This window comes from Lycium ferocissimum, chromosome 8, assembly GCF_029784015.1.
Source record: "Lycium ferocissimum isolate CSIRO_LF1 chromosome 8, AGI_CSIRO_Lferr_CH_V1, whole genome shotgun sequence".
NCBI lineage: Eukaryota > Viridiplantae > Streptophyta > Magnoliopsida > Solanales > Solanaceae > Lycium > Lycium ferocissimum.
Genome location: NC_081349.1, coordinates 16,181,836 through 16,208,383, shown reverse-complemented (window position 1 = coordinate 16,208,383; position 26,548 = coordinate 16,181,836). Strand labels below are relative to the sequence as shown.

The 26,548-nt window shown below is 36.1% G+C and overlaps 1 long non-coding RNA gene across 1 annotated transcript; it reads left to right on the top strand.

Moving 5' to 3' along the window:
• Nucleotides 1-7,329: 7,329 nt before the first annotated feature.
• On the top strand, nt 7,330-23,828 carry LOC132066658 (uncharacterized). The gene is made up of 3 exons (XR_009416900.1): nt 7,330-7,450; nt 21,515-21,566; nt 23,596-23,828. It is a non-coding gene; the product is annotated as an uncharacterized LOC132066658 (long non-coding RNA).
• The last annotated feature ends 2,720 nt before the right edge of the window (nt 23,829-26,548 follow it).

Below are 26,548 nucleotides of genomic sequence, written 5' to 3'. Positions count from 1 at the left end.
GGGAATATAACCCATAGGGAAATTACAGACAGGAATTCTACACTGAAATCAAAATCGGTTGTCCATTGTTTGAGTATAAGCGGCCTATTATTGAATGTGTATGGTCCGACATAAAGGACATTTTGCATATCCTCAATTGAGCAGAATCTAACTACATAGTAGCCTATTAATAGTATAACGCGGACGTTGTCAAATATAGTAACCCAACGAGGTTGGAGTCGAATCCCACAGGGAATATGGTGTGAAAAGGTTACTAAAGTCGTAGGATGCTTAATTTAGGTCTAATGTCTTAATCCGATGATTTCTATAAAAGTTGAGTTTTTATGACTAATTGCTTTGGGATGTAATTTATGGTAAAAGAGACCAAGGTTGTGTCCCCTTTGGATGAGGTATATGATCGTGGGTATTGATCTCGATATACTTCTAATGGATCATTATATGAATGCACTTAACCTCTATATGAATCTCTAATATTTTTCAATAAATAAAGATTATCTCTTTCTATGATTTTCCCAAATATAAGAAAGTAACTATGAAGAACGGTTAATTATGCCAAGTAAATTCTTCTTATTCCTAAGTGAATTTATTAAACAAAGTTTAAAGCTTTGAGTCCTTGTTTGAGTCCTTGTTATTTATTCTTACCAACCCTAATTATTTTCCCAAATAAATCAAGATTTATGGCTTTAATCAATGTTTGCAACCATCAATTATGAATGAAGAATGAATAATAAATAAACCCTAATAATCCATTATTTGTATATCAATCACAAAACACCCATCAATTGGGTTCACAATCCTAGTAAGGGAATTTAGCTACTCATAGAAGAAGAAGAACGATAAGAAATAATGGAGATCATGATGCTTACAATTGATTGCTTGGAATTGAAGAGAAATTAATTGCAATTATTTGTAATCCCATAAGACTTTCAAAACTATGAGTATTTAGCGCTAAGGAAAATAAAAACTGAAATCTGGTGAATTGTACTTTACAAGAAACCTAAATCAGGTATTTATAAGAGTCTAAGTCGTGCAAAATACGATTGACAAAAATGCCCCCGATGGAGCAATGTACGGACCGTACATTTTATACGGTCCGTAGAATCAGTGAACAGTTCTCCGTAAAATCTTCTTCAGTCGCCAGATATAGGATCCACTTTTACGGACCGTAAATATTATACGGTCCATATAGCTTGTCCGTAAAATCCTCTTCCCTTTAAGACTTCACTGGAACCAATCTACGGTGAGATTTACGGTCCGTAAATAATATATGGTCCGTACTTCTGCCTTGACTTCCTCTTCAGGTCTAAGGCCTTACTGTTATGCATCTACGATGGCTTTTATGGACCGTAAATACTCTACGGTCCGTATGTTTCTCTGTATAAGTCAGGCTTTAGTTATTTTTCTTTCTTTGAACATTTTTTTACTCCATTTCCACGACTTGCTCCCGAAAGACGTTAAACATCTGCAACACATCACAAACACATCAAAAAGACCAAGACTTGCTCAAAAATAAGTAAAACTTACAGCCAAAGAGCATCAAATGTGCCATAATTTCATGGCACATCAATCATCATGTAGAAAATTTTTAGGATCCCCACCATTCGTCCAAGTTTGAGCTATGTATCGAGTCATGGCATTGTAACCCGGCTTAGCTCCCACAAATACACAATCAATGCACTCTTCCACATGTTTTCCCCTTTCTCGACATCTTGTTGCTCCAATTGCACTATCACATCCATCCACCATCTGTGGTGGTATGTAGGTTAGGGTCAGTCCATTAGTCGCAATGCGATTGTTTTTAAACAAATTTGTCCATGATTTGCCATTCTCAATTTGTTCCTCAGTTTTGTCCTCTATCTAAGGGTGTCAAGTGGGCCGGGCCAGCCCGAACCCGGCCCGGTAAACCCGGCCCACCACCGGCCCGGCCCAAGCCCACTAATATGTGTAAGGGGTACATTTGGGGCTAGGTGGGGTTTTATTAGGGAAATTTGGGCCGGACAAGGTGGACGACCCACCGGCCAAACCCACCACCATCGGCCGGGTGGTGGCCCACCCCGGCCCAGCCCGGCCGGCCCGGCCACTGGAAATCAAAAAAAAAAAAAAAAAAAAAGATAAGTATTACATTTATTACTAATAATAAGTATTTTAAAAATATTGTATCCCAATAAAATAGCCGTAGTTATAATTGTGGGATTCTTAAAATTTTGGAAGCAAATATATGAAATATTTATTAATTATTCAAACCATAGTTAGAATCTTACTTTAGTTAATTAAAACTTAACCATTAATTTTAACTCATGTAATATGTCTCTTATTCAAGTAAGAACTTGGAAAAATGGAGACAATAAAAATGAAGAGGAGTCGGATCCGTTAATATTTAATTGCTACTAAATTAAAACTAATTAGCTCTCTTCAAAAAATAAAAAATAAAAAAAATTAATGATCGAGCCCCAAAGAATTAAAGTGGGCGGGGGGACCCTTTGTGATTTTGTCCTTTTCCAACGGTTGAAAGGTCAACAATAGTTAGCTCTTCCTTTGTGTTTTTTTTTTTTTTTTTCAATTAAGGGGCGGGTGGGCCCCACAAAATTAATAAAGACATAAAGTGGGCACAAACAACCGTTGCCAACGGTTGCTTTTTAGCAATTCAACCGTTGGACCAAAAAAGGTCCCTCACCTTTAAGTTTAAAAAATTACAATTTAACCCATTTTTCACCTATAAATACCTTATACATTTCATCATTTTTTACTACAATCCTCTCATTTTATCTCACTTTCCCTCTTAATTTTCAGCAATTTCTATAATTTTAGTATTCTACTTTAATTGTTTTTGCAAACTTGCAATTTACAAGATCAAGCGGAAGGCTTCAAGTATTCAATTTATCAATTTACGATCACGTTGTTATTTCGTTATCTCCGAGAATTTGGTACCTTCGTTCCATCTCTTACTTTTATTTAGTACTTTAATTCTTGCATTTTAATTTTAATTTTCGTTATTTTAATTTGCATAATGGATCAACTAAAAAGTCTCGGTAAAGCTTTATGTCCGGTGGTAGTAGTAGCGGTAAGAAAAAATCCGGTAGTGGTAGTGGTAGGGGTAGTACTAGCGCTAGAAATTATACTCGTGTTCCGCAAGCACCACCTAGTGAAATAGGCGACATAGGTGTGGGTGCACATGATATGAATTATATAGAATTACAAGAAACGTACGGTATAGAAGATGAGAATGAAGTTGAGATACAAGTAGACGATGATGATAATGACAATAATACACCCACTAGTCCTGCTAATGATATTGCTCAATCTCGAACTCATGCTCGTGGTCGTCCTCATTTTGAAGGAGCCCCAAAAAAAACTAGCGCCCGGAAAAAAACTAGCTTAGTGTGGAATTATTTTGCCCGATTAGAAAATAATCCGGGTTATGTTGCATGTAAAATTTGTGAGACACCTTATAAGCATAGCACCGGGGGTAGTAAAGGGGGGACGGGTCAATTGACTAGACATTTGGATAACAATCACCCAAATTGGAAAGAAGAGATAGCAGAAGCTCAGGGTGCCACCGGGGGATTAACCCAAACAAGACTGAACCTAAAGGCAGGTAAATTAAGTGGATCATATAATAAAATGAAGGACCGTGAAGAATTAGCGAAAATGATAGGCTGTGGGTTGTTTGCCTTTCACCTTTGCTTCTTCGATGCTTTTATTCATTATATACAAAAAATTTATAATCCTATGTTTAGCGGTATTCCTAGAACTACTTGTAGATCGATATTTTTAGACTTCATGGACAATATCTGTTTTATCTACGTTATTTATTGACATATCTCCCTTGTAGAGTTTCTCTCACCTCGGATCTTGGTCGTCTTTGTTAATAGAAATGATTATTTAACAGTTACTTGTCATTGGATAGATGATAATTTTAATATGCAAAAACGTATTTTAGCTTTTCAATATGACGAAGACCGTAGACATCTGCACAATTCATATCCGATATTGTCACTTTGTCATTGCAAAATATTATGGTCTTACAAGCAAAGTTTTATGTATGGCCTTTGATAATGCTTCTAACAACACATACTGCTATCGACGAGTTTAAAATCGAGTTGTCTCCACCTTTACGAAATATTTCATGTCCGGTGTGCTTGTCATATTTACAATTTAATTGTTCAAGATGGTCTTTCTTTCTTTGAGCTCGTGATTGAGAAAATTAGACACGCAGTTGGTTTTATTCAAGGAAATAATAATAGGAAGCGACTTGCTGAATTTAAAAATAAATGCAGGCAAAATAATCTTAGACCAAGATTTATGCCTGAAGAAATAGACACTAGGTGGAATTCTACTTATGATTTCTTAAAAACTTGTGTTGAATATAAAGTTCCTATAACTGCAACTTTTAACCAATTTGCTACGGATATCCCGAGTTAATGTTAAGTGATTTTGATTGGATTAAAATTAAGGATGTTGTAGATTTTTTAGAAAAATTTTATTTTGCTACTCTGGAATTTTCGGGTGCTTATTATCCTACTGTTTGTAACATTTTAGCTTATTTAGCTGATATCTCTTATTTGCTTAAAGAATATAAGTTTAAAGAAGGTTACACAGGTACATTATTCTTGCAATGATAATTAAATTCAAAAAGTATTTCTTTCCTATTCCTCCTATTTACTTAGTTGGTGCTATATTAAATCCGTGTATTAAATATATTAATATGTCGAATTGACCCGTATCATATATACTTCTTTAGATATTAAAACTGCGAGGAACCATCCTTCTTAAGGCTATGTGTGATGCAAATGATTACGCACAACAATTATATAACCATTATTCTACATTACTTGATAATGCTACACCGACTTCTATCCCATGCGGTCTTTCTAACGAAACTTCATCTTCTAAAAGACGGGCACAAAGTGTGCCTATCATGGGTGTTCCTAGATTATCTATTTGGTCTCAAATAGCACCTCAACAAGGTAATACAAACTTTGATGAGCTTCAATTTTTTTTGAGACAGCCATTGGAGCCTTTCGAAGATGGAGTTAATGCTTGGATTGGTGGAGGAACAACAGAAGACAATTTCCCGTTCTTTCAACAATGGCTAGAGATGTGCTAAATGTTCCAATGTCAACTGTTGCATCAGAAAGTGCATTTAGCCAAGGAAGGCAGCAACTCGGAGATAACCGACACTCATTGGGCAGCAACGCAATGAATGTTCTACTATGTTTCAGAGATTGGATTAGATCGGAGCGAAGAAATCAAGGAAGAGAACAAGATCCAAGAGAAGACCAAAGAACTTGAAGATATAATGTCGCTTGGAGATCCATCGGTACAAACATCTCCAATGTATGGAGATGTCGATTATGAAAATTTTGAGCCAATTCCTCCTAATGTTAATATGGAAGAATTGAATAAAATGGTGGAAAATATGTAGATTTAAATTTGAAGAGTTGTCAAGTTGAATTTTCTTTTTCTAGTTTAAGTTTACGAAATCAAAGAAAAGTAGTTGTAAGTTTGTAAGCTTTAAAGTTTAAATTCGACTTTGCAATTATCGATTAATAAAACTAAAGGCTCACTGAGCCTTTGAATTTCTTTTCAAATTTGTGTTATAATTTTATTTTTAATTTTATTTACAAGAATAATAATCGTACGCGATCAAAAATAGAACTATAAATGTAATTGTGTAAAACTAATCCTACATAAGTAGCAACTCCAAGATAAATTTCTGCAAGGAGGTACAAACATTGATCGGTGCCCAAAAGCAACAAGACATTATAATAGGTGACAAAATCGGTGAAATGACAAGCCTCTAAAATTCGATGCGTGAAATAAATCAAATACCCCTTTTAAGTTACTATCTTGTTGTTGGCTTACACAAGTTCAAAAATATTTCAATAGGTTATACAGTATATAATAATATAAACTATTAGTTATATATATAATAATATATTAATATAATCTTATTAGTTTCAAATATTTAATATAATAATAATTAAATATTTTTTAGCGTATTGAAATGTCTCCACCGATGATGGAGACGTGACAATCTGCACATGACATTAGGACTTAGGATCGGATGAGATAATTAAATTAAGAACTTTGGTTTAGTATCAAAACTCATGTGCATTGTTCCCATTTAGATGAGTAGGAAATTTAGAGAAAGAGAAGAGTAGGGAATTGTGAGATAATATGGAGAAGAATGAATGGTATTTATAGTTTGAAAATAGAGCCAAAGTATAATTTAAGGAACTTGATGGTTAAAATAAAGTTGACAACAACTAGATTTTAAAGTATCAAACTTAATAAATTTTAGCATTAGAATTTTTTTTTAAAATAATTAAAATCCGGCTCGGCCCACTAACTAAAACCCGGCCCGGCCCACTAACTAAAACTTGGCCTGACCCACTAACTAAAACCCGGCCCGGCCCACTAATGGGCCCGATTAGCCCGACGTGTAGCCCCTATCCGAGGTGGGCTGGGCCGGACACCCTTTCCCTCTCCAAGCCCGGCCCCCAGCCCGGCCCACTTAACATACGGCCCGACCCGGCCCCTTGTGGCCCACATTTAAATGGCCCGGCCCGGCCCACTTGACACCCTTACCTCTATCATAACCTCTGTTGTTTCATTTCTCAGATGCCCTTCATTGTTCTTGGGACTAGTGGCCACCGACCCATCAGTACGCTCAATTGAAGGTGGTGCACTGGAATTAAGACGCTTACCTACCGATGAGGTGTGTGAAGACCCAGCCTCTATGATTGCCACTGGTGGTTGAATTGGTGTTACCACCCCCGTCCTCTCAGTTGGTTCCTTCAATTCTGCTTGGCTACCAATCCCATCTAAATTAACGAACTCAGCTAATGGTATTTTCTGTGGATGACCACGCCTCCGTCTTCGTCCTTGCCCTAGGGTTTGATCTTGAGCTTTGCCACTTCCTCTAGCCATGGCGGCCACACCAGCGTACGAAAGCTAACGTACGTTGAACACATAGAGAGAGAAACTTTTTCTTTAGGGTGGGTTTCATGGCTGTCAACGTTTGTTTTTTCGGTGAAGAAGATGAAAAAATTAAAAAAAAAAAAAAAAAACAGAAAAAACAAAGAAGGCCGATTTGAAGATCACCGAACCAATATAAATTTACTGTGAGACCAATTTCACAATTCATATTTAATTTTTTTAAACTATTAATAAGTGGAAGTCCCTTGGTACGACCAAGGGCATTTATGTAAATATAAACTCCTTATGAATTCCTATTTGGTTGACACGTGCACATTATTATGCATGCTTAAATTTACAAAGCGCCCAACATTTTTTTTTCAATATTCCAGCAGATTCTATCTTTCTTTTTTTGCCCTCCTTTGTATTTTATTTCCTTTTATCCTGCATTTGTCCTCCGCTTCTGGGTATCATTCCCCAGATTGTCCCGTTTTTAATTTTCGAGTCTGCATTTCATTCATTACTTCGGGTAAGATTTTTTTATTTCTTGCAGTGATTTCTGGCCATTGGAAGTTTGTCCATTTTGGTTCAATTTTAGTTATGGCACTCTTCTGCATAGTTGTTTTTATTAGATTTGTAACATGCATGTCAATAATTCTAATTGATCTGCACATCCACGTTTCAAAATAGATACCTCATGTAATTGTAGTGTTAAGCTTGTTGTTGGTTTTTGATACTTATAATTTTTATTTAGTTGTTGAAAGTATCAGTATTGGTATAGTCATAAATTAACTTACTTTCACGGTGTGTTGGATATTGGGCTTGGGTCGCCTATGTGGACAGACCCGACCCAGTTAAGAGGAAAAGACGAGAAGAGTTTAAGTGGGGAGTTACCACTACTCTTAGAATAACTTACAGGTTATTAACGTGAAGTGTGTGGGGAAGTTAATTAACTTCTTCTCCCCTTCCACTCTTTAAAAAAGAAACAGACGATGTTTTTCTTCTTTAAGAAAAACAGAAAAAGAATTCTTCTTTCCTCTAATTATTCTCCAACAACACCACAAGACTTCTAGTTTGTGATATTAGTGTTCTATTTCCTAGTGAAGTAGAATTGGCTTGGAGCAATTCTTCAATAAAGGTTCGGTGAATTTTCCGCTGTTGTTAATAGGTACACGATTCTTGTTCCTGTTACTAATTTCTAATAATGGCATAAGAGCCTAGGGTTTATTTGTCTCCTAATCTTTTTGAAAAAGTTACTGTCACAAAAATTGTTGTCCCAGATTTTTTTTTTATTTGACAGTAATATCTGAAAACAAATTTGTATGAAGATAGAGAAATGATTCTAAGCACCAATGCAATGTAGTCGCAACACACTCTTTATTTAATTTGAAATTAAAACACGAGTGTAATTAGTGTTATTCGACAAATTTGATGCTGCCACATAAGATAGTCCCCAAAGAATTTAGAGACTATGTATTTCTCTCCAATCAGAATACGAGCACTATTGTTATATTTAATTGTTTGGATATTGCAATTTCAAGTTTGTAATTTGGCTTTGCTTTCATAATTCTAAACAACATCAAATCCCACTTCACAGAGAAAGAGTAATTTGAAACGGATTGATATTCCTTTACACTTTTGATGGACTTTTTGAAATTGTTCTTGGAATAATGATGTCTTGGTCCTATGGACAATTTTTTATTTTTGATGAAGTTGGAACATGGATATAGAGTCGAATTATATATTAATATTGTCCAGTTGGAAGTATTTTGCCATATTAATCTTTGGCTGCATATATTATAGTTTCGATCCATATTCCAAGAGAGATCAAAAATTTCTTTCCATGGACAATGGACAATTCAAAAGGATAAAAAAAAAAAAATTGTTCACGTAACTTTAGAACCGGAAAATTGTGACAGTTTTTTTTGAAAAACTGCATTCTGTAATTTAATTTTTGAAAATTGCTTGTCATGAACTACAATTTGTGGCATATATTTTCAGAATCTACTCATTACAGGCTTTCCGTTGATATATTACTCATTAAAAACGTATTTAAAACGAGTAAGTTATGATTTTTTGAAGATAAGCCGAAAATTGTGACAGTTCTTTGAAAAACTGCATTCTGTAATTTAATTTCTGGAAATTGATTGTTATGAATTACAATTAGTGGTATATATTTTCAGAATCTACTTGTTACAGGCTTTCCGTTGATATATTACTCATTAAAAATGGATTTAAAACGAGTGAGTTATGATTTTTTGAAGATAAGCCGAAAATTGTGACAGTTTTTTTTTTGTTTGAAAAACTGCATTTTGTAATTTAATTTCTGGAAATTGCTTGTTAAGAATTACAATGCGTGATATATATTTTCAGAATCTACTTGTTACTAGTTTTCCGTTGATATATTACTCATTAAAAAGATATTTAAAACGAGTGGGTTATGAAGTGTTGAAATTATGTCAAGTAAAATAAAATAAAAAGTATTTTTTTTATAACCTCCTAATAGCCACGTCATTATATTGGTATATGATCCTTAAACGTGTTTCGTCTTCTACGAGTAATGTGGCATGTGTTGTCATATTGAATGGTATGTCCATTCTTATTGTTTCACTAGTAAATTTACCCGCGCTTCGCGCGGTCCGATAAAGCTTCAGTAAATTCATAAAATAATCATCAAGCTAATAATGGATTCATATACTATTCCTTGTTTTTATGAGAAAGAAACACTTATAAATAACATATAGTTGATTAATTTGCCCTTTGCAAACTTCCGCGTAATGTACAGTAAGTTATATTTTATCAAAGCTTTTTTAAGTTTTATCTAATTAAGGAGCCTCGAGGAATAATATATAAGCTGCAAACATGAAAATGAACAAACCGTTGAATAAGAATAATGTATATAATCGTGAAATAGCAACAATACATGTATGGAGCAGAGACAATTGCAAACTAAAAGTCAATTAAACATAAAAATTAGGAGAAAATAAAGCAAAAAATCCACAAAAATTCAGGAAATAAGATAAATATAGTAGATAATAAGAAGTTATTTGTTGAATGAGAAGCAGGGCTTATTGTAGGATATGTACTGGGGTGCTTGAGGAACAACTTCGGTCCTTAATGTTGTATCATAGGCACTCGATTAAAAATGAGAACATAAAGTCGTAAGGTCTGGGTACAATCTACCCTCCCCAGACCTCACATTGTGGGACTCAATGGGTATGTTATTGTTGTTGTTAGAGTCGTAAGTCTAGAGCACTAGATTTCTTTAACTAAATTTTCCTTAAAGAATTATTACAGTTAAAAGAGAAATGACAGACCAAACTATCATAAGTGCTACACGACAAACATAAATTCCGGCAGAAATTGGGAGTAATGAATATAGAGAAACATGAAATACTAACCAAACAAACCTCAAAAGCGAGAAAGAAGATACTTACCTTGGCGAGTACCTATGGTGAGGGGAGGAAGAAGAAGGAAAGAAGAAGACGTTATACAGAATGAGGACATACGCCAAAAGGAGGAAGAGACTGGAATCAAGAGGATTTAAAGAAGCACCGGTTAATTTTTAGGGAAAAGAGATGACTATTGAATACCTAATTATTTCCTTTAATAAACACTTTTTTCATCATTTTCATAAGGAAAAAAGGCCAAACATTGACAAAAAAATAATAAAAAATAATAGTAATGCCTAGATTCATATACATACAAAATTTCTCATTATAATCCGTTCATCTTCTGAATTGTCTCGAAGAATGCTCAATAATGTTTTCCTGCTCAGACATAATGTTTGAGAAATTTCATATGGTTGGGGCCTTCCAAATAAAGCTCCTATCTCTCAAGTGATTCTCTAGCAACAGCCTTTCCTATGATCTGTTTGTGGACAGGTTTCAGGAAAAACAAATTAGCCTGATGTATTTGAACTCTATATTTGAAATGGATATAATAATTGTTTAGTGTTATACTCAGGGCCGTCTCAACAAAATTGGAAGCCTAACGCCAAACTTCAGAGACAGACCCTAATTTTTTTTTTTTTTAAAAAAAAAAGGGAAAATCATCATATATACTTTTATTTAAAGTCTACTTTTCTAGTTTTATAATATGAGAATTCGTTAATTACTATTCTATAATCTATTTGTTGTAACAATTCCTTTTCAATTGATAATATAGCTAATCCATTCAAACTCTCTTGAGACATTGTTGATCATAGATAAGATTTTATCAATTTTAATTTTGAAAAACTTTGTTCGATTATATATATAAAATACATCTTTAAGGAAAAAATAGAGCCCTCAAAAAATGGGGTATGACGATCGCTTTATTGGCGCTATAAGCATGACTTTACTGGTTATACTTACTTGTTCATGTCCACTGATATCTGCTAGCAGATCCTGCAATAATACATAACTGATTAATAACATGAACAGAGCAATCTCAAGGGTTCAAGTAATTGTTCCCACTATTTTAACATACCAATGCTCCTAAGACTATCACATAAATAATTGTTTGAGCCACATTATTTACAATCACATCTGCCTTGTGGGGGTGGGGGTTAGTATTCACTTCCATTTCAGTTAAAATCAGGAACAACACCACATTTGTTTGAATAAATATTAGTAGTATGCCATAGTGGTATAGTCCAAAAATAGCTAGTGTGTTGATTTCTCAAACTACTGCTAGTGTTTAACGATTTCTTCTATATCACATGTAGAATTATATGAAGATCGTAAAGTGGACAATAAAACCACCAAAAGACCCAAAAATCAGGCACGATTTCAGAATACTGGATACAAAGTTAAGGAAATACTAACCAAACATGAAAGAGAACAAACAAATCTCACAATCAGAAAGAAGAGATTTACCTTTGACGAAAGAAGAGGAACAAAGATATCTCACAATCGCTTTGGTTAATCTTCCTGCTTCTCATGGGATCCAAAATACTGTAAACTTTGGAGAAAAAAATTTGGACTGAATGAGCAAAAACTTGGCATTCAAAGAGCAGGCAATATTCTCAACCGTGATAACGACTCAAATAATGAATATGCCGATTGTGTTTAGAAAAGTGATTTTTTTAAATTGTTAGGAGAAGTAACGATAGCAAAAATACGTCACGATCGCTTGCAGAAGCCTTCCGCCTGTTGTTCAGGCCAGTGTGAGTAAAGAGAAAGAAGCAAAAACCAATCAAACATGATGCTTCTCAACGACAATAGATTTCCCCTCCATTGATTTTCTTTCGGCCTTGGTGCCATTGGAAGCGGAAAATCTGAAAGTTTTTGGGTGAATGCAGGCAGTTTTCTAGACGGCTTGAAATACAACAGCAGAATTAATGAGCCGTTTCAGTTTAGGAGGATTACGACTGTTTTGATTATGTCGTTTGGGTTTGATAGGGTTATGACTGTTTTAATTATTTGTTTTTTTCCTGTTTTAAATAGTGAGAAAGTGGCAAAAAAATGACAAAAAAAATAAATAGATTCTAAGGCGCGCGCGGCGGGCGGGGGCGGGCGCATGTGCTACGCTTTTTATATATATATAAGATAAGATTGTTCCCATTTCAGACAAGGCTAGACAGGGACAAGCTCGAAGTACTCCAAGTGGGAGTTCCCAAAATTGAGCAAGGAGACAATGTAGAAGAGTATGTCATCGTAGGACATATTTCCGTGGACGTGAAGTCATAAGGAATAATGTTCTGAGAGCGACGCAAAATCTACTAAGGGATCAAAGGGCTATACGAAGGGAAGGAGAGAAAAAAATTTAAAGAGTTTAAAGATTTTAAGATGTCTCCTAATACTTCAGTGCCTGAACATATTGAACTTTTTCGATTGAAACGAGAAGAACTGGCTAATTTTATTGAAATCTCGGATTGGGAAGCTTTAGCAATTTTAGTAGATTCCCTCCGAGAGCCTTGGAGTGGTACTTTAGTTAGAATTTATCACGATTTCATTCCAAGTCAACCTTTTGAGGTGTATGTTCGAGAACTTGAAGTCAAGTGGGAGCTTATGAACTTGTAATTTGCATTGTGAATTTCTTTTTCAATATATGGAATTATGTTGTTTAACTTTCTTTTATATCCCGTTTATTTATTTATTTTAAATGTGTTGAGACTTAATTGAAAGTTATTAAATAAAATTCACGCTGAGATTTGTTTTTTCCATTTTTGATCAAACGTTTAGACTGTAGATGATGATCGAAAACTTTGTGACATTTCGATTTTACACTAAACGTGAAGTCATTTATGGGAATCAATTTGCTTGAATGAGAATATAACATGCATAAATTTGTTAAAGTAAATATTGATGAGTAAAAAACTTGCTTAATTGTCTCAATCAACAGATATGTCACCTAAGAGCATCATTCTTTGATTTAAACAAAGGTGAAAAACTGAATGGCGAGAATTACGACATCTGGAGTCATAAAATATAGTATGTACTGGAAGAGCATGATGCTCTGGAAGGTATTAACCATGTTTTGGTTCACCCAGAAGAGAGTAACACTGCCCAACACAAAAGGTATCTGGAAACTTACAATACGTGGAAAAAGAAAGATTCTACTGCATGTGAAATTATTGTGAGTTCTGTTGTTGATGATCTCATTCACGAATGTGAAGAATACCTCTCTTGCTCATCTTTATGAGGGCACGCTTACGAGAGACTTTGGCGGTACCACGTGACCGCCTTAGATAGTCGACTATCAAATTTGACACTTATGAAGCGTCATGATCACAATGTCAAGCAACACCTTAGGGTGATGTCTAACATGATTGTTCAACTCAAAAGTGATGGTTATGTTCTCTTTGATAAGCAACACCTTTAGGCAGTGATCCGGTCTCTTCCCAATAGTTGGGAACATTTGAAGGTTAACTTAACCCATAATGATAGCATCAAAACTTTTTCTGATATTGCCCGTCATGTTGAGTTTGCAGACGAGCGGCTTGGTGCTGCTAAAACTTTATCTAATGCCTATGTGGCAGAATCCAGTGGCACAAATTCTTAAGGATTCAAACGCAAGGAGAATTGGAAAAATGACGGAAAGGGTAAAGAGACAGGAGAAGGAACCTCCAAGAAAAGGAACAAGCCAAATCCCAAAAAGCGAAAATGATTTTTCAAGAAGAAATACAAGAGTAAGATGAAATGCTACAACTGCCATGTTCCAGGGCATTTCGCTCATGAGTGTCTCGAGCCGAAAAAGGTAGCATTTCTAAACGCATCTTTAAGTGCTACATATGTTTCTAGCACTTTTTTACTAACTGAATCTTATCCTGTGTGGATCGTAGACTCAGGGGTCACTGACCATGTGAATCGTGATCGAGAAGCATTTGTGGAGTTTCGTCGAGTCTTACCTGGATCAAGGTGGATATATGTAGGAAATAATGCAAAGCTTGAAGTCAAAGGGATAGGCACTCGTAAAATGGACTTGCGTGGTGGCCGAACTTTGATGTTGCATGACGTCCTATATGCTGCAAAGATCGGACGTAACTTAGTATATGTGTCTGTTCTTCTAGATCTAGGTTTCGATTTAAAGTTTAGTTGCAACGGTGTTAGAATTACTCAGGACAATATGTTTGATGGTTTTGGACTTCGTTATGATGGTTTTATCGTTTTAGATTGTAATCCTTCAACTTATGACTATTATAATGACACGTTATTCTAGTAACAGTGAAGTTGATGTTATTACATGGCATGCAAGATTAGGTCACATAAGGCAAGACCAGATGAATAGATTGACAAAGGAAGGGCATTTAGGTCCTTTTTCCAAAATTGAAATGCCAACTTGTGAAAATTGTCTTCTTAGGAAAGATTACGCGTAAACCATTTAAGAAGGCTAAGAGAGCAGATTCCCTGTTGCAATTAATCCATTCTAATATCTGTGGTCCAATGAATGTGAGGGCAAGGTCTAGTGCTTTGTATTTCATTACATTTATTGATAATTTCATAAATGTAATGACTTCTTGCTCCTTAGAAAAGATGATAAAGGCCTCTGTAAGGACTGCAAGGTCATACCGAGTGAGAATCTTACGACCCAACATAAACTATTGGTGATGGATTTGGAGATAAGAAGGAAGAAGAAGAAGAAGGTTGTGGATGACCGAGCGAGGATTAGGTGGGGGAGTTTGACTCCGTCTAGTGCCCTAGAGATGGGAGAGAAGTTGATGGCTATGGGAGCGTGGGATAGTAAGGGGGATGCGAGCAGTATGTGGGATAGGACGGCCAGCTGCATTCGGGAAGCAGCTAGAGAGGTATTGGGGGTCTCACGAGGCCGCCGTGGTGGGCACCGAGGGGATTGGTGGTGGAATGGAGAAGTCCAAGGGAAGGTAGAAGCAAAGAAGCAGGCATATATGAAGCTGGTAGATAGCAAGGATGATGAAGAAGCGGACGAACGGGAAAAGTATAAGATGGCGAAAAGGAGGCGAAGTTAGCGGTGTCGGCGACTAAAACGGCGGCCTTTGAACGCCTTTATGCGAACTAGAGGACGAGGTGGGGATAAGAAGTTATTTAAGCTCGCCGAGGCAAGAGAGGAAGGCACGCGACTTGGATCACGTGAAGTGCATCAAGGACGAGGATGGCCAAGTGTTGGTACGAGAAGCCCGCATTAGACGAGAGATGGCGATCATACTTTCATGAACTCTTGAACGAAGGAGCGGACAGAGACATTGCGTTGGGAGACTTAGAGCACTCTGATAGGCGTCGCGACTTTGGTTATTGTAGGAGTATAAAGGTTGAGGAGGTTAAGGGAGCTGTTCGTAGGATGCGCAGGGGAAGAGCGACCGGACCTGACGAGATTCCTGGAGAATTTTGGAAGAATGTAGGCAGGGTAGGCTTGGAGTGGCTGACTGGATTGTTTAATGTCATTTTCAAAACCGGCGAAGATGCGGAAGAATGGAGATGGAGTACAATGATTCCCGTGTACAAGAACAAGGGAGACATTAGAAAACATGACAACTATATAGAGGTATCAAGTTGCTAAGTCACTCATGAAAGTGTGGGAAAGGGTGGTGGAAATGAGGGTGAGAGAGGGTGTGTCTATTTCGAGAGAACCGGTTGGATTCATTGGGGCGCTCGACTACGAAGCCATCCATATTATTGTAAGGAGATTGGTGGAGCGAGTATAGGGAGCGGAAGAGGACTTGCACATGGTATTCATAGAACTAGAAAAAGGCCTACGACAAGGTGCCAGAAAGGTCTATGGAGATGCTTGGAGGCTAAAGGTGTACCTATGGTGTACATTAGAGCGATAAAGGACATGTATGATGGAGCTAAGACCGAGGTAAGGACGGTAGGAGGAGACTCGGAGCCCTTCCCTGTTCGATGGGGTTTGCATCGGGGATCGGCTCTTGCCGTTTCTATTCGCCTTGGTGATGGATGAATTGACGCGACAAATACAAGGTGAGGTGCCTTGGTGTATGTTGTTCGCGGATGACATAGTCTTGATTGACGAGACTCGCAACGGAGTTAACGATAAGCTGGAGGGCTGGAGACAGACGTTGGAGTCTAAAGGATTTAAATTGAGTAGGACCAAGACAGAATACGTGGAGTGCAGGTTCAGTGGCCTACCGCGTGAGGTTGATGAGGAAGTGAGGCTTGGTACCCAGGCCATTCAAAAGAAAGGAAGTTTCAAGTACCTTGGGTCTATTATACAGGAAGATGGGGATATCGACGACGATGTTTCACATCGTATTGGTGCAGGGTGGATGAAATGGAGACTCGCCTCCGGAGTGCTGTGTGATAAGAAAGTGCCTCCAAAACTTAAAGGCAAGTTCTACAAAGTGGTGGTTAGACCGAATTTATTGTACGGAGCGAGTGTTGGCCGGTCGAAATGTCACATTCGAAAGATGAAAGTCGCGAAAATGTGAATCTTGCGGTGGATGTGTGGACGGACTAGGAGGATAGAATTAGGAATGAAGATATCCGAGACAAGGTGGGAGTGGCATCGGTGGAGGACAAGATGCGGGAAGTGAGGCCCGAGATGGTTTGGGCATGTGAAGAGGAGAACACGGATGCTCGGTGCGGAGGTGTGAGAGGTTGGCTATGAATGGTTTCGGGAGAGGTAAAGGGAGGCGAAGAAGTGGGGAGAGGTTATTAGGCGGGATATGGCACGGATTTCTACCACAGGGACATGACCTTAGATAGGAGGTTGTGGAGGACTCGAGATTAGGATAGAAGGCTAGGTGGCGTACCACTTTTCACCATAGTAGTTGCAGTTTTGCTCACTTGTCTATTGCCTTTTGGTTTATGCATTTGATTGCTGATTATAGTTGTTGGGACGTTGAACTTTGATTATTTTATTTATTTATTTATTTTTTTGTTTTTTTTGTTTTTTTTTTTTATTTACCTTTTTTTTTTTTTTTTGAAACTAGTAACTTTTCTTTGATTATTTTATTTATCTTTAGTATTCAATGCTTCTTAATTTCTGGATGGTTCTACCATGACTTTCTCGCTTTTGGTATTCGTGTTATCATATTGCTTTCGATATGCTTGGCTATCCCGACCTTTTGTCTTGTTCTCCTCTTGTCTTCCTCTTCTCTCTCTTGAGCCGGGGTCTCTCGAAGCTTGATCGCCTACCTTTGAGGTGGGGGTTAGGTCTGCGTACACTCTACCCTCCCCAGACCCCACATGGTGGGACTATGCTGGGCTTGTTGTTGTTGTTGTTGTTGTTATTGATAATTTCATGCGCTTTGGTTATGTCTATTTGATTTCTCATAAATCTGAAGCACTTGAATGCTTTAGAAAATATATGAATGAAGTTGAGAATCAATTAGATAAAAGTATAAAGACTTTAAGAACCAATAGAAGCCGTGAATATTTATCAAAACAGTTTGAAGAATTATGTGATGAAAAAGGCATTACGATACAGTTAACTCCTCCTTACACACCTCAACAGAATAGTGTAGCAGAAAGGAGTAATAGAATATTATTGGACATGACAAGGTCAATGATGGCGCAGGAAAATTTACCTATCTCTTTTACGGGGAGATGCGTTATTGACTACGGCCTACATACTAAATAAAAAGCCTTCTAAGTCAGTTACTTCCACTCCCTATGAGCTATGGACTGGTCATAAATCAAACCTAATTGATCTACGACCTTTGGGTTGTGCTGCATATGTAAAAGATCATTTTGGTAAGTTTGGAAAACTGAGTCCAAAAGGGAAGAAATGTATCTTTATAAGATACTCAAAACACTCCAAAGGGCATGTGTTCATTGGTGAATTAGAAGATGGAAGTATAACTGAAATTGAATCACGAGATATCACATTTTTAGAGAATGATTTTCCCAAAAAGGGTAAAATAAAATAAGGAGAGCCTCTTTACAAAATGTTAAATTCAGATGATTAAACATTGTCTTCGTACATGTTTGATAGTCAAATAGATTAACGATCGGTTCCTAGTCCAAGTGGGAGTTTTGAATCCCAAAATCCTTTAGAGGAATCTGAATTTTAACAACATAAAAGTACCAAGAAAAGTGTACCTAAACGATCTTATGAGATTGAAGATTATGTTTTCCTGATGTCTCGCACAGAATTGGATGAGCCTAATTCTATGACTGAGGCTTTGACTGGTCCTGGAAAAGATGAATGGATGAAAGCAATGAAAGAAGAATTGGAGTCCATGAGAACCAATAAAGTCTGGGATCTGGTTGTCCTTCCTTCTGGGCGTAGAGCTATTGGGAACAAATGGGTTCTCAAGGTTAAACGTAAAGTAAACGGGTCAATAGAAAGATATAAGGCACGATTGGTTGGAAAAGGTTTTACTCGACAAGCTGGAATAGATCATGAAGAAACCTTTTAGCCAGTTGTGAAGCTTACCTCAATTCGGTTACTTTTGGCTATTGTTACACGTTTAGATCTAGAGTTACACTAAATGGACGTGAAGACAGCTTTTCTTAATGGAGAACTAAACGAGGAAATCTACATGGAACACCTGTAGGTTTCATCGTTAAAGGCCAAGAAAAGAAAGTCTGCAAATTAAAAAGATCTATTTATGGCTTGAAGCAGTCTTCAAGGCAATGGTATTTGAGATTTCACAACGAGGTGATGTCATATGATTTCACCATGATCGATGAAGACCGTTGCATTTATGTGAAGAAGTCCAATGGAATGTTTGTAATTCTTTCTCTTTACGTGGATGATATTTTATAGCCGAAAATAATTTGGAGTATGTGAAAACTATTAAGTCATGGCTTTCAAAGTCATTTGACATGGGTGAAGTAGATTATATATTGGGTGTTAAGATCTAAAGAGATTGTTCCAAGAAGTCTTTGAGTCTATCTCAAGAAACTTATATAAAGAAAATTTTGGAACGCTTTCGAATGAATAGTTGCAAACCCATGGATACTCCTATAGCAAGAGGTGAGACTTTAAGCCTAGAAATGTGTCGCAGACTGAAAAAGAAAAAGAAGACATGTCTCGAGTTTCATATTCTAGTGCTGTTGGGAGCTTGATGTACGCTATGATGTGTATTCGTCCGGGCATTTGTTATGTCATAGGTCTGGTTAGCAGGTATCAGTCCAACCCTGGAAGAGATCATTGGAAAGCTGTGAAGAGGATCTTCCGATACCTGAAAGGAACTGTTGATTATTCAACACTTGAGAGGATATGCAGATGCTGATTGGGTGGTGACCGGAACGATAAAAAATCAACATTCGGTTATGATTTCTTACTTAATGGTGGTGCTATTTCATGAAAAAGCAAGAAAAAAACTTGCACGGCTCTTTCAACTATAGAAGCTGAGTTTGTGGCTTGTGCATCTGCAGTACAAGAAGATGTTTGGTTAAAAAGATTCTTTGAGCATTTGGGTGTAGCAAAGAATTCTCAAGGATTAATGATTTTACATTGTGATAGTCAAGCGACTATTGCATACATAAAGGATCCTAAGTATCACAGCAAAATCAAACACATTGACATCAAGTATAACTTTGTAAGAGACAGAGTAGCAAGTGGAGACGTAACTTTACAATACATACCTACGCGAGAAATGATAGTTGATCCTTTTACAAAGGCGATATCTAGAGACCTGTTTGAGAAACATGTTATGGCTATAGGTTTGGGTAGGATATGATTATATTTTTGTATTGTAAAATGACTTAGTTCTTATAATATTTTCATCAATATTCTGCTCTTGAATTTGTGTTCATATCTTATATACATGTGATGATGTAATTTTATTGATAAAGCGTGTTGAACAAGTCGTGAGATTGGCTCTCTCACACGAGCAATCGCCTCTTACGTTGAGTAACGTGAAGAGATAAGTTCCACCACCATGTTATGACTTATTTTGTAAGCCAGACATGAGTTTCTCTAAGAAGATGGATTTGAGGATCATTGAAGAGAGACGCTCGGGTTAGACATTTTGGAGATATCTAGATCAAGATCTGTACGGTATTGAATGAGTAAAAGAGTGAGACACATGCGCCAATATAAGGTGAGAACACCATAGCACGTGTTTCATACCACGTGTGCTAAGTGACCAATGGGTTAATCAAAGAATAGATCCCTACTTCTTCATTGTGTGAGACCCCGAAAAGTTACGTTAACTTTTCAATGGAATACCCTTTGACCTTTGACAGTTTCTTGAAGTTTCAATCAGTGTTGCTGCTTTAGCATGTTACTAATAGCATGAGTGATTCGGCCATGCAGTGCATGTCTAGGAAAGCAGTTGATTTGGAAGAGATAGATTCGAGTAGAAAGGAAAGACAATTAAAATTATTAATTTAACTTACATTCATAGGTCGGCCATTGCACTTACCATAAGGGTGTCAAGTGTAATTATAGATATAAAGTTAAACATGAACTCGAGTTCACCTCTTAGGAGGATGAGGGATCAGATAAATAGCTACTGGTGTAGCGGATGATATCTGGGGTATTGCGAGTAATATGATCCTTATAATTGATAGTGGATTCTTTCTGCATGTGATTGAATTCCTACATGGAGCTCTTGTAATACCTTAATAGTTATTAGCTCTTGATGCACGCAGGTCGCACGAACTATTTATCTGTATGAATTATGTGTGTTGTGTGCTATTAGCATGGTACTAGTATGAGTCTAGTCCACCATGTGGGAAATGGGAGATGTTAGATATTGAGCTTGGGTCATGGTCGCCCACGTGGACAGACCCGACCTGGTTAGGAGGAAAAGATAAGAAGAGTTTAAGTGGGAAGTTACCACTCCTCTTAGGATGACTTACAGGTTATTAACGTGGAGTGTGTGGGGAAGTTAATTAACTTCTTCTCCTCTTCCCCTCTTTAAAAAAGAAACAGATGATGTTTTTCTTCTTTAAGAAAACCAGAAAAAGAATTCTTCTTTCCTCTAATTATTCTCCAACAACACACAAGACTTCTAGTTGGTGATATCAGTGTTCTATTTCCTAGTGAAGTAGAATTGTCTTGGTGCAATTCTTCAACAAAGGTTCTGTGAATTTTTCACTGTTGTTAACAGGTGCACGATTTTTGTTCCTGTTACTAATTTCTAATAGTTCTAGATCTGTAAATGTTACTCACTATATTTTATAGTTAGGGACACTTTCCATCTTGACATTACTTTTCTTCTTCTTTTATTTTATTCTTTCAATCTTTATTCAGAGTGATGAGATTTTAAACTATGCAGATTAATGAACCCAAAGTGTTCGGTGATATGCCTGAAACAACTAAACTATTTGGTAAGAACTTCTTTTGTTTCTCTTTTGTTATATTCGAGTATATTAGGATTGCCTTCAACAATGCATAGTTTTACAGTTATGTGAATTGGGGGACTTTTTTCATAATTTCTTTTGGAGAAATACTCATAGAGGCTATGCAGTAGTAGTTTTGTATTTTACATATTAGTCCCAATTGGATGTGTTTTCATTGGTAAGGTAAATTGGACATGGTATTAAAGTCAATACAAGGCTTGTGTTGATTATGAAAAGAAATCTCATGTCGGTGGTCTTACTTTTGTGGTTTTTAGCATTCATCTTGCTGAGGCCAAAATATCGAAGGTATAACTATAACTGAGTTATACATAACATACTTTTTTCCTTCCTATTTTCTGTCTGGCCTTTACTTCCTATCATCTAATAAGAGGAATTAAACTTGAAATTTTTTAGTTGTGCGAGAACTTGGAAAGAGCTGGTAATGAGCTATTAACCAAGAATCAAGAGGTAACTTTGAAAGTAGAGAAACTCACTTATGATTTGACTGCTAAAGAAGATAAGCTTGTTGTCACAAAACAACTATACAACGCAATCGAGCTAAATATAATAGCAAAGGAGATTATTGTCATATGTCTAAGCTCTACTAATGGTAACCTTTCCTGTGGTTATTATCAATTTAGCTGAATTTGTCAATACTACGTCTTTTTCAATCTATTTGTTTCTTATTATTATACTTTATGCACCTTTTTTCGTCGTCCCATTTTGTGGTTCCATTTTTTTTCCTGCTTGTGTGTTGCAGTTGAACGTTCTTGACGCCGGGTAATGTTAATTTTGCAATTGAAGTGAAAATATCACTGTGTGTTCTTGATGGTTTCATTCCTGATCTTTGTAGTGTTGGTGGTGTGCAAAGTCAGTTGATTACTGGATAGACAAATCAGAAGACATGAAATTTCAAACTAGGTTTTATTAATAAAATTGATTTGATGGGTGTAGACCATCGTAAGTTCTCAACCAGGTTAGTTATGTATCATCAAAGGCCTATTTCATTTCTAGAGTTTGCCCGATTGGCCATGAGAATTTTTCACTTTTTTCCAGAATTTTTTTCACTTTATTTGGAAATCAGCGTTTGGCCATGAAAAATCCAAATACAACTTGAAAACACCTAAAACCTTGGAATTTTGAAAACACCTAAAATCTTAGTTTCACTACATTCAAACAGCCAAATAATCTTTGCAAAAACTATAACAAAACACAACTCCATCTTTAACTCCAACTTTAAAACTCCAAAAATAAATGAATAATATTTGGTTTTCATGGCCAAACGCCTACTAAATAAAACTTTTTTGTTTGTTATATAAGTTAAACTTTGTTGATCTTTATGTTGTTGCTTTGCTGTCAGGCGACATTTTCATTGTTCCCTAGAAATTGAAAGTCATCAAGATCATTGTCATCATTCTTGAAACAAATTAGAAAGGGTTAAACTTGTTAGACTGTCAATTTCTTAGACCTCTAAAATAATGAAGGTAAGGAAGTCATCGTGATATAGTAAAGATAGAGCCTTTATATCTGCCAATATAAAAAAGTAGGAATTCACATTTAGGTTGAGGTTCAAACAAGGTTGTATTCTGTCTAAATATTATGCTACTTGATTCACTGCTACATCCGGAGTTTGCCTCATTCATTTTTTGGCAGGGAGCACTAATTATTGTAAAGAACCTTTTTTCTAATATACAGCTCAGCATCATATATAAAATCATTGAAATTATCTCTCACATTGCTTCTCTCCTCTAACTTTGACATGTGAATTGTCAATGCGATATCTTGTTCTATATTCTCTCCATACATGCAAGTTTAAAGCTTCGGCACCACAGTGTTGTTGTGCAAGTTTTGATTGTGTTAGAACGTGACTTCCACGTCTTATTGGTTTCATGCAGTCAAAAACTTGATATTTTCATGGTTACAATAGATCTGCTCTGTCTTTAGCTTAAAGATGTCTGGTGAAATATGATAGGTAGATTGCTCCACCTGGCTTGTATTTATTTTTGCCTTTTCGTAGTTAGAAGTTTATCACAGAAAATATTCCTGCTAATATGGAAGCAATTGCTTCTGAGAAGCAGAGAGAACTAATTAATTGAAGCGGCCTTTGAGGTTTATGATGAGCTTGCTAAAGCATTTCTGATTTAGCTTCTTGTTAGTAAGTCACATGCATATGCCGCTTGCTTTTTCTATAATTCTTTCGGCTCTTGTAGAATTTGTACCGATTTTATTTGTTGCCTTTTTAGAGTTTGGTCCATGCCTCAATTCCTTTTATAGCTTCTCATCATGTATTGAGTAATTTGACTTAGAATTTTTTTTGCCATTCTGTTAAAAAGTGCTATAATTTTAGATCTGATTAAGATTAACTGCTTGTTAGTTCAGGTAAATGAATGTGGAGAGATATCTTGTAGAATCAGTGAGAAATAATATTTGTACATATTGAAAGTGATCAAAAGATAAGTTCCTATCCTATCATCCATGATTATTTTTTTTTTTTGAAGACATGGAGTTGTCGTGGAAAGGTCGTGTCAAGGAGATCCATTTGGAGGAAGCATATGATATGTAGAAGTAGAAAAGGTTGCAGATGCTTTATCGTTAATTTGGCTGTGAGTCTTTTATTTATCTTTAATACTCCTAATTATTTACAAGTTGTGCATCTGCGTGTGTACTCTTTTTGGTCGCTAAATATAAGACAAGCAGCTTTTTTAATGTCAAGTGAAAGCTTGATTGATAAATCCAGTAAGATTATTAAGGATTATACTTACCGAGGAACACTTTCGAGGTAACCATTAGACAAATGAAACAAGGAAACATTTTAGTAGTAACTCGGAATAAATATTGCGTATCTGAGTTTACAGTTGATTTTTTGTGCACCTTTTTCTCCTTTTATGATGGGAATTTGGTGAGTCTATTTTTTTTATGGAAATAATTTCTTCTTGGATTTTGTATGGGCATGTTAATAGTTATATCTTATTTACACAAATATAGTTAACCACGTCAGTTATGATACATAATAGAAACTGAAGAAAGATATCCATGCAATTAGTTTTGTGTCTTATAATATGCACATTTATGTTTGCTTTTGAAACAGATGTCTTATCTATCTAATCAGATAGAGTGCATCACTGACCATTCTTTATAAGATGTAAACAAATAGCTTCAAATAAAGCTCTTACCCATTTTTGGATCAACAAAAATGCAATTCTACAGATACAGTGCCTATTTACAAATATTACAAGATGAACATGAATTATCATATGTGGACTTACTGTTACAGGTATTATGTTAGTTTAAGAAGAAGAAAAAAAAAAGTAGATCCTAGTCTAGGAAAGGGGAGTACCCTATCTATAGATCATGTCGCAAGTAGGTAGTTGAATTATTACAATGGATTGAAAAGCATCAAATCTCTTTTGTTCGAAAGAATTGAAACACATGGTACCTACAATTATGAGATTAACCCAGTTTTGAATTTTGGAGATTGCTTCTCTATTTTAGCAGCTAAAAGCTAGAATGCGTCATAGACTTTTCAATGACATTGTTTTTATGATATAGGACTTGGCCTTGATCATATAGATGACAACTTTGTTGAAGATGAAGAGAACAGAGGAATTTGATGTGGTGAAAGAAAAAGGATGTCAATAAGAGTTGACATGATCCATTATCCCCTATATTACTCTTAGATGAGCCAACTTCAGGATCGGACAATGTTAGCTTTAGCACTTGGAAGTGATTGAATTGCTCTCATCCACGACAAATACAAAATCAGAACCATAATTTGGTCAATCCATCCGCTTAGCTATAGAATTCTTCAATATATTTCGAAATTCTAGAATAAAGCATTTAAGGAATGCTTTGTGATAGCAATATGTATGAACTCTAAAACTACCAAAATGTAAACTTACAAATGTTTGAGATATCTTAGTGATTGAGTAAGTTGCTAATCCATTTTCAAAGTTTACTTAGTAGGTGTTTGGACATGCATGTGGTTTGAAACCATGAGATAAAATCAATGTTTGGACATACATGATTTGGGGTTTCAAATCATGGTTTTAAAAATTATAAATATAAAATTTGAACCATAAGTTTATATTTTGTAAAAAGAGACCCACTTCGTCCAACCTTTATTTTTATGTCTACCAACCTTTAAGTTCATTACTATTGATGTCAAATTTTCCATTTAAACTAAAGTCCGCATCAATTGATGTTGTATTTTTTAAAGAAATAGTCAAAATACCCCCAACGTTTGACCAAAATGCCAACTACACACCTAACCTTTGCGTTGGACCTATTACCCCCCCGAAATTTTTTTTTTCGAGATATTAAAATGCCCCTTTTTTTGATGTGGACAAGAGCGTGAATACACCGCTCGGTGGCGCGTTATAGCCTTTAAAAAAGAGCATGTGACGTGTTTTGGAGCGCCAACCGGACCGCCACGTAGATGCCATGTAGATTAATTTGAACTCCCTCCATTTTTACACCCAAACGGCTACTTCATCTTCTTCTTCACCCATTTAATACCCATCTCCATTTTTTTGTCAAAAAAAAAGCAAACGGCTCCATAACTTCAACCACTCCAATCGTTATACCTCTAAAAATCAACACCTTAATCGCTCCAATCGTTGGAAAGAGGTTCGTTAGCTAGGGTTTATTTCTCATTTATTTCTCTTTAAATTTTCGTTCATGTGAAATTTATTGTTTTAAATTTCTTGAGTGATTCTTGCTCATATTTAGTCATTTTTCATTTCTTAGGGTTTGTTATGGAAAAAATTGACCTTGGTCGATTGTGTATGGATGAGAGTGATCCTATGCTTAGAACCGTGGTCCAATGTCAACACGGGAATTTGTTGCAAATGCAAACTTCTTGGTCTAAAAACAACCCCGGAAGAAGATCTTGGTCTTGTCCCTATTATGGTGTATGGTCTTGCTCCCATTTTTTGATTTATTGAAAAATTAAATTTGTAAAATTATGCTCG